Here is a 14,473-nt window from a genome sequence, read left to right as displayed (position 1 = left end):
GAAGCCACTGGGTGTGGCTACTAGCTATTGGTTTGACTCCTGGGGAAAAAATAAAGGAACCTCTTAGAATTAGATGGAAAACAAAACAAAAATTCATAGCAAATGCAACATTGGTTTCTCTCCATCAAATCTCTTTGCAAGTCCTGCATTTTTGTCTCTTTCCAAACCTTAAAATTATTCTGTCGATTCAACTTTAAATTATGCTGCTCTTTCTCCTCCACATCCCCATCTACAGAGTATTCGCTCAAAGATGAAAAGTTGATATCTAATTTGATTTTCCAACATTAGTAATGGTGATTTTTCTGGCAATTGCTACTGCATCCTATCCATCTCCATAATACTTCCATGTTCAGTTCCATTCATAGGTATAAGAATACAAATTATGCAGGTGTTTACTAAATAGTCTGCAGGTTGCTTACACATGTCTGACAACGCCCCTGAAGCTTGTCCATGGGGTCTCCGTGTTTGCTTCTTTTTGTTATAATTCTGGGTTTTTTGTCCTTTATTGTTTGGCTATTTCAGGAGCTAAATATACCCTCTAAGGGGAGGAGTCATGATTGATTTTGCTTGGAGTAGAAACATATATGCTGTTACCATGCTGAACAATTATGTTTAAACCTCAAACTCTCATAGCCACAATGCCACAAGCCATTATTTTATCAGTAACTGATTACAATTGCGGGACTAAGAATTGTATATGTTCAAGAAGTAGCTAGTTGTCACTTTGCAGACAGTTGGCAGATGAATAATCTACGTCAATAGTCTTTATAACTTAGGGTTCACCCACTGGCCACAACTGATAGATATTAAATTAAAATTAGTCTGGTTCCACCCAAGGTGACCCAGCTACTCGTGGTATATGGGAGGATTCAAACTCCAAATAGTCTACTTACTGCACATGCATTTATGCTTCCAGGATCTCTCCCTATTCCCTTGCAGCAGAGAAAGTTATCAATCAGCATGGCCTGACTGCTTTCCTATTGCACCGGCAAATTAAGGCCTGTGATAACCAATTTATTTTTCACTTGGATGTCAAGTTGTTTTCTCTTGCCTTGGCTTGGAAAAGGCTGGCATGTTAAAAAAAGCCTTTTTTGATTTGGTCCTGCTGCACTGCAAAGTCATTCCAGCTGGTGGGTTCAGCAGAGATTTTCAGCGGAGCTCCTGAACACGATGGGCCTGTGTTCACAATTTGTGTCGTTTCTTTCTCTATAAAGCCTGAACGACAGTTGCCTGTTCATTTGAACTACAATCAAACTATTCAAAATTGCTTTAGCTTTACCCCAGTTACCACCAGACCAGTTAAGACTGGCTTATTAAAAGATGGATTCATTTTAGGCGGTTGAAGTTGGGTAGATTTTTTTTTCCTTTCCTGAAAGACAACTCCATTCTTCTTCCTTTGGAAGAAAACCACAGCAAGGCATGAATTTCACTGCAGAGAGAGCAAGCAGCAGAATGCCTGGGCTCAGTTGCTTGGTCATCACTCAGAGCAATGACTAGGAGCCTTCCTTCCTAGGTACCACTCCCTTCCTTTGTGTTCAGCTCTAGGCCATTCCAGGATCCATTGCTAGGTTACATCCTTGTTTTGATGCCACCATCATCTTGATCTTCTGCCCTTTACTGCTCTTTCCAGTTGTGATTGCACATGGCATCCAAAAGGGGTTTTTTTTGGGGGGGGGAGGGTCTCCTTTGCCTATGCCAACTGGTAAAGTCATTGATTTTACAATCAGCATCTATCTGCTTGCATCCACTCCTGGACACTTGAAATGAGCAATAGTGATGATATATTTATTATTTGATTTGCTGATTTTTTCCCCATTGATGCCGAACCAATTTCCAGCTGGAAACAGCTTATGTTAATAATTGATTTTGTTACACATCAAGGAAAACAAGTCTGTTTAGCTGTAGCTTTTTTCTCCTGAAATACTCTGGGAAAATTATTCTCATATCTTTTATGATTCTCTAGTCCTGGTAAACATGGTTAAAACTCTGTTGCTTTTGAACATGTTCTGTTGCTTCATGACTATATACCTTTTTTTTTTGGCTATTATTATCTCTCGCTATAAAATAGAAGTAAACCGTGTGCAATGCCAGCACCTTCTTTCTGAAACCCTAATATTTTCCAGAAATCGTGTTGCTAAATACAAGCAACTGATCACCACAAAATGGTGAAAGCATTTCTCTGTATTATTCAATAAATGTAAAATAAACCCCATGTCATGCTTTGCTGTGTACCAATACAACCTAGATTTAAAAAAAAAATAAACCTAAAGATAACTAACCACACCAAGCCCTCCCCTTGACAACATCATTTTACCATATGACCCATTTCATCAATTGGATCCCACAGAAAAAGGGAAAAATGAATTCCTTGCATCATTGAACAATGTCTTGATACTATTGTAAAAGTCTAGGCTGCAACATGTACATAAGTTTCTCTACCCTGGTTAATATCCAGTTGAGGCAGATTCTAAACCTATCATCTTCACCATCATAAATAACGGAAGAAATGGCTGGGGTGATATTCAAAACAACTGGAGACTATTTCCTGAGGGAAGTTCTGATCTAGACAATACAGGTCTGCTCTTGGATTTGATAGGAAACTAATTATTATTATTATTATTATTATTATTATTATTATTATTATTATTATTATTATTATTATTTAATTTGTATACCGCCCTTCTTCCGAAGAACTCTTATTTCTGGGAGGCCTGTTGCAGCTAAATCAGCCACAGAATAAGCAATATGATTTACCTATGTTTGGAATATTTTAGTCTTTGAAACTATTCAAGTTTGTGGACCTTCCTGGTATAAATATCCCATGGGTATAAATATGAATTTAAAAGAATGCATGGGGCAACTTAGAAAATGGACTTTCCAACTCTACCAGCAGAATCAGCAGAAGGAAGAACTGCTCCAGTACTTCTTCCTTATCTACTTTTTACCAAGTCCCATCATTTATTCTTCTCTTCTCCCTCCTGACATGGGTCAGACCTCACTTTCGCCTGTCTTAAAAAGGGGAGAAGGAACTTTATGGTAGCTGGTAAGATGGCCCTCTCCCCGCCTTTTGAATTTTAACTACTTTTGTCTCCTAATGTAATATTTAGGGTTTTTTTTGTTTTTAGATTTTACTTGTACACTGCCCAGAATTCTTCTGTGAGGGAGATGGGGAATTTCTAACTTTGATATATAAATAAATAGACAGAAGCAGCATAGGCATTTGTAGGAAAAAAAACTTTATTTTTTTAAAAAATTAATGTTTAACGTGCTTATTTGGTTTAGTCACGATATTTCTATACTGTACCACATGGAAATAGAAAATTCTGTTGGCGTTTTTAGAAAATCCTAAAATGGTAAAATATTTAAAGCAGAATAAAAAAAAAGCGAGCAAAAGAATACGGTGTAAAACCAGCAATAGGAAGAAAAATAGCAGAAACAGGACTAAGGAACAAACTAACTTTTAGACTGAAATTATCTGAAAGGTAAAAATACTGTCTGCTGGCCTTTGCATACTGCTTGGGGGTACAGTTTCTTGCCAGCTGCCTGGCATACTGTATCTCCTGACTTCTATTCTACTCAGAAAGGGTTAGAGGGACCATTTTGAATCTTTTGTGGTTGAGATTATTTCCTCAGGGTAAGCAGGTGGCTTTGCTCTCTGCTGGTAAGGACTTGCATTCCCAATGAGCTATTTTGTGCAAGAGTGTATTGTTTTGGGATGATGCTAAGCACGTAATCTATTTTCTAAATCATCATCATTATAACCTTCAGAATGATTTACTAACCTGCTAAGAGGTTTCCGGCATGGAAACACATGCTTAGCAAATATAAAAATCTACTTTGTAAAAAACAACTGAGTTGTAACTGAGATGACCATTTATGCAGAAAGGAAGGAATCAATTCACTGTGAAAATGAAAGGGGAAACAAATTTCCTAAATTTCCATATTCTAATTTGTGTATTGAAATTCGTATTTAACAATAATTACTAGATTTTAAATGGAACCCATATACGATTCCTTCACCATAGTATAAATTGCTACAAGAGATTGCGCCCAGGGATGGGTTTCACTTACCTTTGCTACCGGTTTGCTCATACCACATGTGTGCGCTTGCTTCACTCATGCACATGCCACTTCTGCACATGTGCAGAAGTTTCTGCGCATGCGCAGATTCATGACATCCGGGCAGGTCAGTGGAGTCTCCTGCTGCTGCTGCTGCTAGCTGTTCGCCCAAACCGGGACAAACTGGTAGCAACCCACCACTGATTGCGCCCCTAAAAAAACCTGTGGTACAGGTGTTTACCAGTGTTGGACCCTCCAATTCTTAAACCAAATATTGTATAATACTTGGCCATTCTGTTAACTTTGTCCCAGCCTGCTAGGTTTCCATGTTGTCCAAGGAGAAAGCCAGGCTTCTCATTCCATTTTGTGTGGGATTTTATGTTGCTTATCGCTAACAAGTACAGTAAGTTGTTATTAAGCTACACTGTGAAATACTTTTACTATGGGACAAGCTACCTATTATCTTAGGTTGCGTATTTTGCTCATTGTCAAAGTAATATTCTAAATAGATGAACACTCCCATCTTACCAAAAGAGAACTAAGATTAATTTTCATAGTGAGAATCAGAGGTGGTATTCAGCCATTTCGCACCGGTTCACGCGAGCCGTTGGCGGAAATTTGGCCAAGGTTGATGAACTGGTAGAGATGGCCAGCTGGCCATGCCTCCAAAAAGTTCCCCTGGTTGCCGCCTGCTCGCCCTGCCCACCATGTTCATCGCCGCCATGTTCTTTGTGCACACGTATCCCATTGCCTTGCAAGTCCAATGGGATGCACATGCACAAAGAACATGGTGGCGATGGCAGTAGCTTTTTCCATGACCTCTTGTACTTTTCAGCAGCCTGCAGGCAGCCACCGCTTCTTTGAGAGCCACTTTGCGGCTTTGGGGGCTGGCTGGGGGCTGCCAAAAACTCCAGTTAGCTTGCCTTCCAGACTCTGGACTAGCCGCCATGGAAGGTAAACAGCCCAAACAACGAGACGGTGGTGGGGAAGAAAGCGGGGCTAGGGCTGGGGCCACTAAAGGGGGTGAAACAGGGGTGACTGGCGAAGGGAGGGCAGGGATAGATAGGTGGAAATTCCCAAAATTTTCCTACTTTTTCCTGTGGCCGTGGCTAGGTGGGGGGGATCATGTGACTGAGTGGCCATGGGCATGAGTGATGTCCAGTTGGCCATGCCTACTCAGTCACATGCCCCCCACCTAGCCACACCCACCGAACTGTTAGTGAAAATTTTTGAAACCCACCACTGGTGAGAATGTCCTGAGTAATATAGCATTCTTATTTCTGAGTGAAGCTAACAGTGAAGCTGTATGAACACTCCTGATACTAATTTTCTTTACTATTAAAATGTATATAGAAATATACTTAGAGCTACTAGTTTTGAAACTTGCAAGACAGACCTGTTTTTTAGTTGGCCATAGACGGTACTATGGAAGAGAGATAGCTTTGTTATTGAATTAGAATGGAAATGTAACAGAGGAAATAACTTGCTGCATAGTTTAATATAGTAGTCCAAGTTTGAAGAAGATATGCTGTTATGTAGTTCGTCTGTGGAAGCAGAAATGGCTCCTCAGTCCCAATCTGGAAGCACAGTCTACACAATGGGGACACTGAAAATCCATTGTTGTAGTATCTCTGAATGTTATTCTGTGACTCCATTCACAGTTTCCTATCTTTTTTTGGTGGCACCTATCTTCAAAGTTGGTGGAGGTTTCATAGCACAAGGTTTGCTGTTGGGTTCTGTCAGCAGCTGTAGTTGTTTCTAGCTTCTGGCTGGATGTCATAGTGACATAGTATTTCTTTCACAGCATTTTTGTAGCGTGTGGGCTGTCAGTCCCAAGATTCCAGTACACTCATAGAGCAACTGACAAGTATACATTCTTATGACATGTCCCGTCCCCCCCCCCCCGCCATCTGATCTGGGCTCTAATAATCACGGGACTCAGTGCTGGTGAACTCGGCACAATTCAAGACCTCTAACTGAGAGATACAGTCTTGCCAAAAAATGCTAAGGATGGAGTGCAGAAACCATGTGGAATTTCTTCAGTTTTTTGACGTGCTTTTGGTACAGAATCAAGGACTCACATTCATATAGGAGAGAAAGGATAACCACAGCTTTATAGACCTTCACTGTGTGGATGTTGTGTTGACTGAGCATTCTAATACGTAGCTGCTCTTATGCCTGGCTGGCCTTGCTGATCCGAGAGTCAGTTTCTTTGTCCAAAGACTTTATTGCTCAAGATGATGCTTCCCAAGCATTTGGAGCTGTTTATATTTATCAGTTAGCTATTGTCAACAGTGATTTTTTGTTTTGGTTTAGCACGGGATGCTAAAGTACTTCAGTCTTGTTCAGGCTGATAATCAGGCTGAAGAGGAATTGAGCAACTGAGAACTTGTTCAGCATCAACTCTGGATCAGTGTCTTTGTGCCAGGAGCACACGGTCATCAGCAAAGAGGGTTTCTTGAATGACTGTTTGGAAGAATTTAGTCTAAGCCAGTGGTGGAATTCAGCCGGTTTGGGAGAACCGGTAGTTAAATTTCTGGCTGGCCCCTCCCCGCCCGTTCCAGGAGTCCCCACGTGCCCCATTTTGGATCCCAAATAAGTGCAGCGAGGCCTTCTAGGCCCAAAATGGGACATGGGGGTGTGGCACACACACACACCCTGCTGCCCGTTTTTGCTCCGAGGAGGCTGCAGGGAGCCATACTAGGCCCAAAATGGGCCGCAGGGGGGGTGACTTGTCCCCCCCGTGGCCCATTTTTGCTCCTAGGGGGGTCCAGGAGGTGGAGTCTGGACCACATGGCCACACTCATGCAACCAGTCATTAGGGCAGAGAACCGGTTGTTAAATTATTTGAATCCCACCACTGGTCTAAGCATTCAAGAAACAAAAGGTCATGTACACTCCCTCCTGCATAGCAAGTGACAACATGAAAGTGAAGAATGGACTGAATAGGACTTATTTATTTATTTTTTCAAATTTATATACCGCCCTATCTCCCTAAGGACTCAGGGCGGTTCACAGGCAGTTAAAATACATATAAATACAGATTAAAAAACAACAATTAAAAAACTTATTCTATTGCCGACTGAGGCTAGCATTCTGTTTTACCCCATTGGAAATGGCAAATGTAGTCAATGTATTATTGTTGTAAAAAATATGTTTTGTCGTTCTGTTGCAGAGTAGCTGAATCAACTTCACAAATTTCTCTGAGCATCCGTAACATCTCAGGATGATCCAGAGGAGCCTCCTTATTTACTATTTCAGATGCCTTTGTAAGGCTAATGAAGACCAAATAAAGAGGCTTGTTCTGCTCAATGCACTTACCCCAGACTTGCCTCGCAACAAATATCATATCTGCTGTCCTCCTTTCTCGCTGAAGGCCACTATGCCTCTGGGAGGTTCCTTTTCAAGACAGTGATAAGTCTGTTCAGGAGAATTCAGTCAAAGACCTTGCCTGTAATGGGCAGCAGCGAGATATCTCTGTAGTTTCCACAGTCTCATTTGCTTCCCTTATTTATATAGAAAACCACAATAAAGGCATCACAGAAGACATTGGATTAGGTTTGGGTTTTGTAGTCTGCCAATGTTGAATGACTTTCTGGCAGTCTTTGCTTGTTTATGAGGTAAAGGGGCCAATTTGGTCTAATGTTCGGTGTACTGGCATGTACTGCGTGTACTGCGTGTACTAATCAGGAGATTATGAGTTCTAGTCCCGCTTATACATGAAAAAATTAGCAGGGTGACTTGGCAATCACTCTCTCTCAGCCCACCTCACTTCACAGGGTTGTTGTAATGGGGAAAATAGGAGAAGGGAGGTGTATTAGATATGTTCGCCAGCTTGTGTTATTTATAAACAATAATAAATGTGGAATATAAATAAAATAATAGAATAAAAGTGCAAATTGAGGACTGACTGGACCAGCCTGTGATCTATCCAGCACTTAGCACTTTACATGGCATGAGTGATTATGACATTGTTACAATTATGCTGACAAACTATGACATAGCCAAATAGGTGCCAGTGTAGGGTTTTCATTTTTTACTGATTATTGCAAGTGTGAATATTGTGTTGTGGATGTAGTTTTTTCCATTTCGTGTCTCCCGAGGACTCCATCGTCCAGAAGGACACATCTGTCACTTGCCATGGTTATCTGAATAGTCTGGTCCAGGTCCTCATAGAAATCTTCCTTGCCTTCATTCGGACTCGTGAGAATTGATGTGTGAGTGCTGACAATGGTGAGATAGCGGGACTTGATAAGACAAAATTGGATGTGTTCATAATGTGTTCATTTAATCCACTGGGTCAAGTAGAGATATTTTTCAGCATAGCAGTTTTGATTGCAAAACCTACTCTGTGAGTCCTGTTGTCAGTTTGTGGGTTCCCATTCCAAAATTGTCCATTCTTGCTGCTTCCCATAATATTGTATTGTATTTGCCAGCCTGGTCTCACTGAGTGCAGCAATGTCAGTGTTATAGAGTGTTATACATCTCACCATGATATTAAAAAAAGATGTTCAGAAATACAGAGAAGAGCAACAAAGATGATTAAGGGACTGGAGGCTAAGAAATATGAAGAACGGTTGCAGGAATTGGGTACGTCTAATTTCATGGAAAGAAAGACCAGGGGTGACATGATAGCAGTGTTCCAATATCTCAGGGGTTGCCACAAAGAAGAGCGGGTGTGGGCGGGGAGAGAAATCAAGCTATTCTCTAAAGCAGGGGTCTCCAATCTTGGCAACTTTAAGCCTGGAGGACTTCAACTCCCAGAATGCCCCAGCCAGCAAAGCTGACTGGGGCATTTTGGGAGTTGAAGTCCACCAGGCTTAAAGTTGCCAAGGTTGGAGACCCCTGCTCTAAAGTACCTGAGAGCAGGAAAAGAAGCAATGAATGGAAACTAATCAAGGAGAAAACCAATTTAGAACTAAGAAGAAATTTCCTGACAGACCAATTAATTAGTGGAAAAGCTTGCCTTTGGAAGTTGTGGGTACTCTAACACTGGAGTTTAATAAGAAGAGGTTGAACAGCCATTTGTCTGAAATGGTCCAGGGTCTTCTGCTTGAAGAAGGGGGTTGGATTAGAAGACTTCCAAGGTCTCTTCCAACTCTATTTTTCTTTTTGTTTATTAAAGACAAAAGAATGGTTGCTATGAATGATGTTCATCTTTTGGGCTATGACAATTTGTCTGTATCCAGCAAGGAATGGAGTTTCCAAGTTTCAAAAATGAGTTTTCTTTTATTCATTTTTCATGATTTTTGACCATTAAGTAGATTATTTGGTAGCCATGGTTAACTAGCCAGATGTTGTGAGGCGGGCAATGTGTAGGGTCCTTTTTTTAACCCTCTCCCTCATGTGAAGGTGGGCAGTGCTATCCTAGAAGTCCTGCCCAGTCATTCTGGATTCTGCCAGACATCTCTGTGGCCCTGGTCCTGAGATGAATGATCACTGGTCCAAGAGCCACCCATATGTAGGTTTGTGACTACAACTGCCAGTGGTCATCTCCACCTGTCACTTTGCCACTCACCCATTGCTGAAAGGCTCCATGAATTAGGATTAGGTTAAGATGAACTTCCGATGCTTTGTAGAGGAAGATTAATCACACAACAGAATCCTATGGGTGATGGAATCTTAAATTTCATTAGCTGTTGTACAGGGGCAGTCCCATTCTCTCGGTAGAAGGGACTTTAATCCAGCACGGCATGGAGAACATACAGCTGGAGACTTCTTTTGCTGCAGTGGAAGATCGGATTGCCTAAGTGTGTCATGATGCTGTTAGTGCTCCACAATGCTTGGTGGGCCTGTTGATTTGCCAGGGTCAGAATTCCCATGCTGTAATAGAGAAATCTTGTATCTAACCAAGAGTCAAAGGGCCATTGGCTCCCTCACTTGGCTTGACCCATCTGCCTAAATGGTTTACTGGGGTGTGGCCCCTGTACCTCTTACAGTTACTTAGAGCCACAGATGACAATGTCAGGTGGGGTCCAAACAGAGGTGGGTTTCAGCAGGTTTTGACCAGTTCTGGAGAACCTGTAGTGGAAATTTTGAGTAGTTCGGAGAACCGGTAATAAAAATTCTGACTGACCCACCCCCATCTATTCTCTGCCTCCCAAGTCCCAGCTGATTGGGAGGAAATGGGGATTTTGCAGTATCCTTCCCCTGGAGTGGGGTGGGAATGGAGATTTTACAGTATCTTTCCTCTGCCACACCCACCATGCCATGCCCACCAAGCCACACCCACAGAACCGGTAGTAAAAAAATTTGAAATCCACCATTGGGTCCAAAGATAAATCAACAACTGTAAGAAGCCTACCCCCACTACCACAGGTAGTGGTGGGTTTCAAAATTTTTTACTACCAGTTCTATGGGTGTGGCTTGGTGGGCGTGGCAGGGGAAGGATACTGTAAAATCTCCATTTCCACCCCACTCCAAGGGAAGGTTACTGCAAAAATCCCCATTTCCTCCTAATCATCTGGGAATTAGGAGGCAGAGAAAAAATGGGGACAGGGCCAGTCAGAATTTTTACTACCGGTTCTCCGAACTACTCAAAATTTCCACTACTGGTTCTTCAGAACTGGTCAGAACCTGCTAAAACCCACCTCTGACCACAGGTGCTACCCGCCCCCCCCCCGCCCCCCCAAACACTCTATACGCCCCTTAAGTAAAGGAGAAGTGTAATACAATATAAATAAACAAATACAGAATATTTAGGAAGGATTTGGGCCTAGGTTAAGGGAATAGAATTCTGGAGAAGGCTTTCATTCCTGACTTTGACACAGTGGTTGTGGAATGTAGAGTCAGGAAGGATCATAATATGAGGGTTGTTAGAGGCATTAATTCTTTTTGACATTCTTAAACAGGCAGACCCCTAATAAGTTGTAGATTAAGACATGGCATAGATAATAGAACTACTGGTGCTGATGAAGAAAAAGAGCACACCAAAGGAAACATACAAAGAACAGAGGGATGTTTCTGTCTTACCCTGGCAGAAGAACCATTCAATTTAATAATCTGGGAGAAAGAAATTAAACGATTCATAGGGATCCTGTGTTAATGAATTCCTTTCATGAGGAATGGAGTTTTGCTGATTGACTTTCCAAGATTCTATATTCTAAGTTCCTCCCACCCAGTAATTAAACTAGACTGTTGACAGTCACTGTGAATGCTACTCCCTGTCCTTCTCTCACTGTTTAGGCATTTTATAGACATACATTTCTTGCAGGAATGTACATGTTGATTAAAGAGGTTTTATGCAATTTAAAATTTAGTTTACAATTTAAGTTATTGGCTGTTTATCAGAACCACCAAGTAAACACTAGATTAGAAAGGAATGAAGGCGAAGTCTTCCTGAAGTCATTTCAGATGTCTAAGATTGACACTTCAGTCCTTTCTTATTTGTAAATTGTTCAGATTAACTTGTTTGGCAATTGCCTTGATGTAGAAATGTGTGATTTCATGATGTAAATGGCATGCCATCCTAAATTAGCTTTGCTGTCCTTTGATAGTATTATTTGTTTCAATTTATATACTAGCTATTTGTTGTAAAACCTCAGAAAATATTTGAATACAGGTAGTCCTCGACTTACAACAGTTGATTTGGTGACTGTTCAAAGTTACAACGGCACTGAAAAATATGACTTATGACCATTTTCCACACTTGCGACCTTTGTAGCATCCCTATGATCATGTGATCAAAATTCAGATGCTTGGCAACCAGTTCATACTTATGACCGTTGCCGTGTCCCAAGCTTTTTGCAACCTCTTCACAAGCAAAATCAATGGGGAAGCCAGATTCACTTAACCACCGTGTTACTAACTTACCGACTGCAGTGATTCACTTAACAACTGTGGCAAGAAAGGTCATAAAATGGGGCAAATCTCACTGAACAAACGTCAGACATTTTGGGCTCCACTGTGGTCGTAAGTCGAGGACTACCTACACTGTGGATTTAAGATGCCTGAAAGACGTAAATCCTCCAGCAAATTTGACAGGAAATTGCAGAGACTCAAAGTGTGTGGCTGGTAATTAACAGCTTAACTGAAACACTAATACACAAAGGGGATTTCTGTACTGAACCCAGAACAATTATCCACAGGGAACTGTTGGGCCTCCCAGAATAGCTAAATTCATCCTCTCAATGATTCCAGCCAACAAAGCTAACGATGTGAGTTCAGCAAGACCTGGAGTACCACAGATTCTCCATCCCTGCTCCGAATGCTCTCCGTACTGTGACCTAGCTGTCTCTTGCTGTTTCCTACTGCCGCAGAATGTGAAATGTGACTACTACTTTCCCTGCAGTCGGTTTCTTCAATATTCCTGCAGTCAAATATGATGACTGCTTTTAAGGCAGAAGAGAAGTAGCCACAGCCCGCAGGGGATGAGGGGTGGGGGAAGAGGAGGAATATTCGTAGCTTGGCAACCATGAGGAGAACTGTTCATGCTGCAGAAAATCTCAGAGATAGAGCGAAGAGGAACAGACCAGGAAGACTTATAGGCAGCTCTTACTCTAGTACTGCTTTAACATAGATGTTCTTCTCCAGTTGTTTTAATTGGTCCATGATTGGGGGGGAAGCTTTTGCCTCTCTACTGGGGTGATTGATTCTGTAGCAAAACACAAGTGAGTGGGGCACAGTTCAGAAGAGGCCAAGCATAATTGTGGTTTGCACTTTCACTGCCAGAGCCTCAAAATGATATCTAGACACATGTTTTTTTACATTGATGTTATCTTCAGATCAGCTCTTTTCCTGACAGTGTAGTATTTTAAATTTGGGGGACTATTATTGTATCGTATTTTGTCCCTCATTTATACAGATAATCAGTTGTTTATCTATATGCTACTAAAACTTTTGATTCTTTTAATCTTGAACTGGGGGGAAAAGTGCATTGTAAGACAAAACTTTCTGAACTACAGTGCCTTAGTTAACTTACAATCCCATAACTCTCGTGGAATTGAAATTTAACAAATTTTATAAAATATTTCTGTAATATAAACATTATTATAAAGCAGTTTATAACAATACAAAATGTCACAAAACATTTTCTGTGCTATACAGCTCAGCATGGGCTAAATAGTTTATGACATAATATGAAATGTCACAAAACATTTCTTGTGATGATGTTGATTTTGCTAAATTGTTCAACATGAACTATTTTAAAGGCAGATACAAATCTGAATATATCCCAACTTTTCCAGTGAAGGTAGTACATTAGAAGATCTGTCTCTGTTAACACGATAATTTTTTTCAATATTAACTTCAAAATCTTCTGGATTCTCTCCAGTTATTTGTGCAAAAGCCTGTGTAAAAATCCTTTTTAGATTCTCCCACTTACATTCCTTCAATCCTCTCACCCTTATGGCATACTCCATTAACCTATATTGTAGTATAATCATTTCTTCATCTGCCCTATCCACCTTAACCTCTAGTCCCTCTATTTTGTTTTCTAAATTCAAATTAACTTGATTCATTTGGACCTCCTCTATTTTCCTTTCCAAATCCAAATTAACTTTATTAAGTTCTTCCATTCTTTCATTCATCTTAATAGTATAATCTGCTAAATATTTAAATGCATCCATTACACTTTCCAAATCCTTATTTTGAGTTTCCACCATATCTTTAAAATCCAGTATTTTTTTTCCATTTCATTAAATTTTTGATCTATTACAGAAATTTGAGCCTCCCAAAGTTCCTTTAAAAAAGCCATTAAATATTCCTTAAGATCTTCTTTTAACTTCTGTATTTGAACTATAGAAATTTCACAGTCCTTAATAACATTTGGCTTTGTCTGCTTAAAAGCCATTTCCTGTTAAGCTATAATATGCCAAATGGCAAAAAAAGATAAAAAATAAAATGGAAAAATTCAGTAAATTTAGCACGTTAACTCCTGGCTGGCTAGACAGAGGCAATTACCAAGAGATGTGGTGATTTATTTTACAACTAAGACTATTGGAATTTTACAAGCATTTTATAAAAATAAATTTCCAATATTAGGACAAGATATAATAATGAGAAGGAAATTCCTCCTAAAATGTTAAGAAAGAGAAAAGAATTTGCCTTTTTAGTGGGTGAACTTAAGAAATATCAGATATAGTTTAGATGGGATGTTCCAGCTGGTTTAACAGTGAATTACAAAGGGAGAAAGTATTGTCTTAGCACAGTTTTTAAAGCAAGAGACTTTTATATTAATGTATTAAAGCCTGGAAACCCTTTGTTGCTAGAAGCTAAGTTGATTGGTGTTGAGATGGCAAAAAAATGGGATAAGGATGTAATACAAATACAAGATAAGGAATTAAAAGAACAAGGAGAGATTCGTGTAGCTTTTAAATTAAATGGTGTCTATGTTTATGGGAAAGGATACATTTTTTCTTTTTTTTGAATATAATAAAAGAAGAAACTTAAAATAATAACTTAAGTTGGAGATGTG

The 14,473-nt window shown here is 40.2% G+C and overlaps 1 protein-coding gene across 1 annotated transcript in view; it reads left to right on the top strand.

Annotated features, from left to right (window-relative positions):
* Positions 1 to 14,473, top strand: part of KIF5A (kinesin family member 5A) — a 65,968-nt gene that overhangs the window by 453 nt on the left and 51,042 nt on the right. The window lies entirely within an intron of this gene.

The sequence above is a fragment of the Ahaetulla prasina genome, chromosome 2, assembly GCF_028640845.1.
Source record: "Ahaetulla prasina isolate Xishuangbanna chromosome 2, ASM2864084v1, whole genome shotgun sequence".
Taxonomy (NCBI): Eukaryota; Metazoa; Chordata; class Lepidosauria; order Squamata; family Colubridae; genus Ahaetulla; species Ahaetulla prasina.
This window is presented reverse-complemented; position numbering and strand designations above follow the sequence as displayed.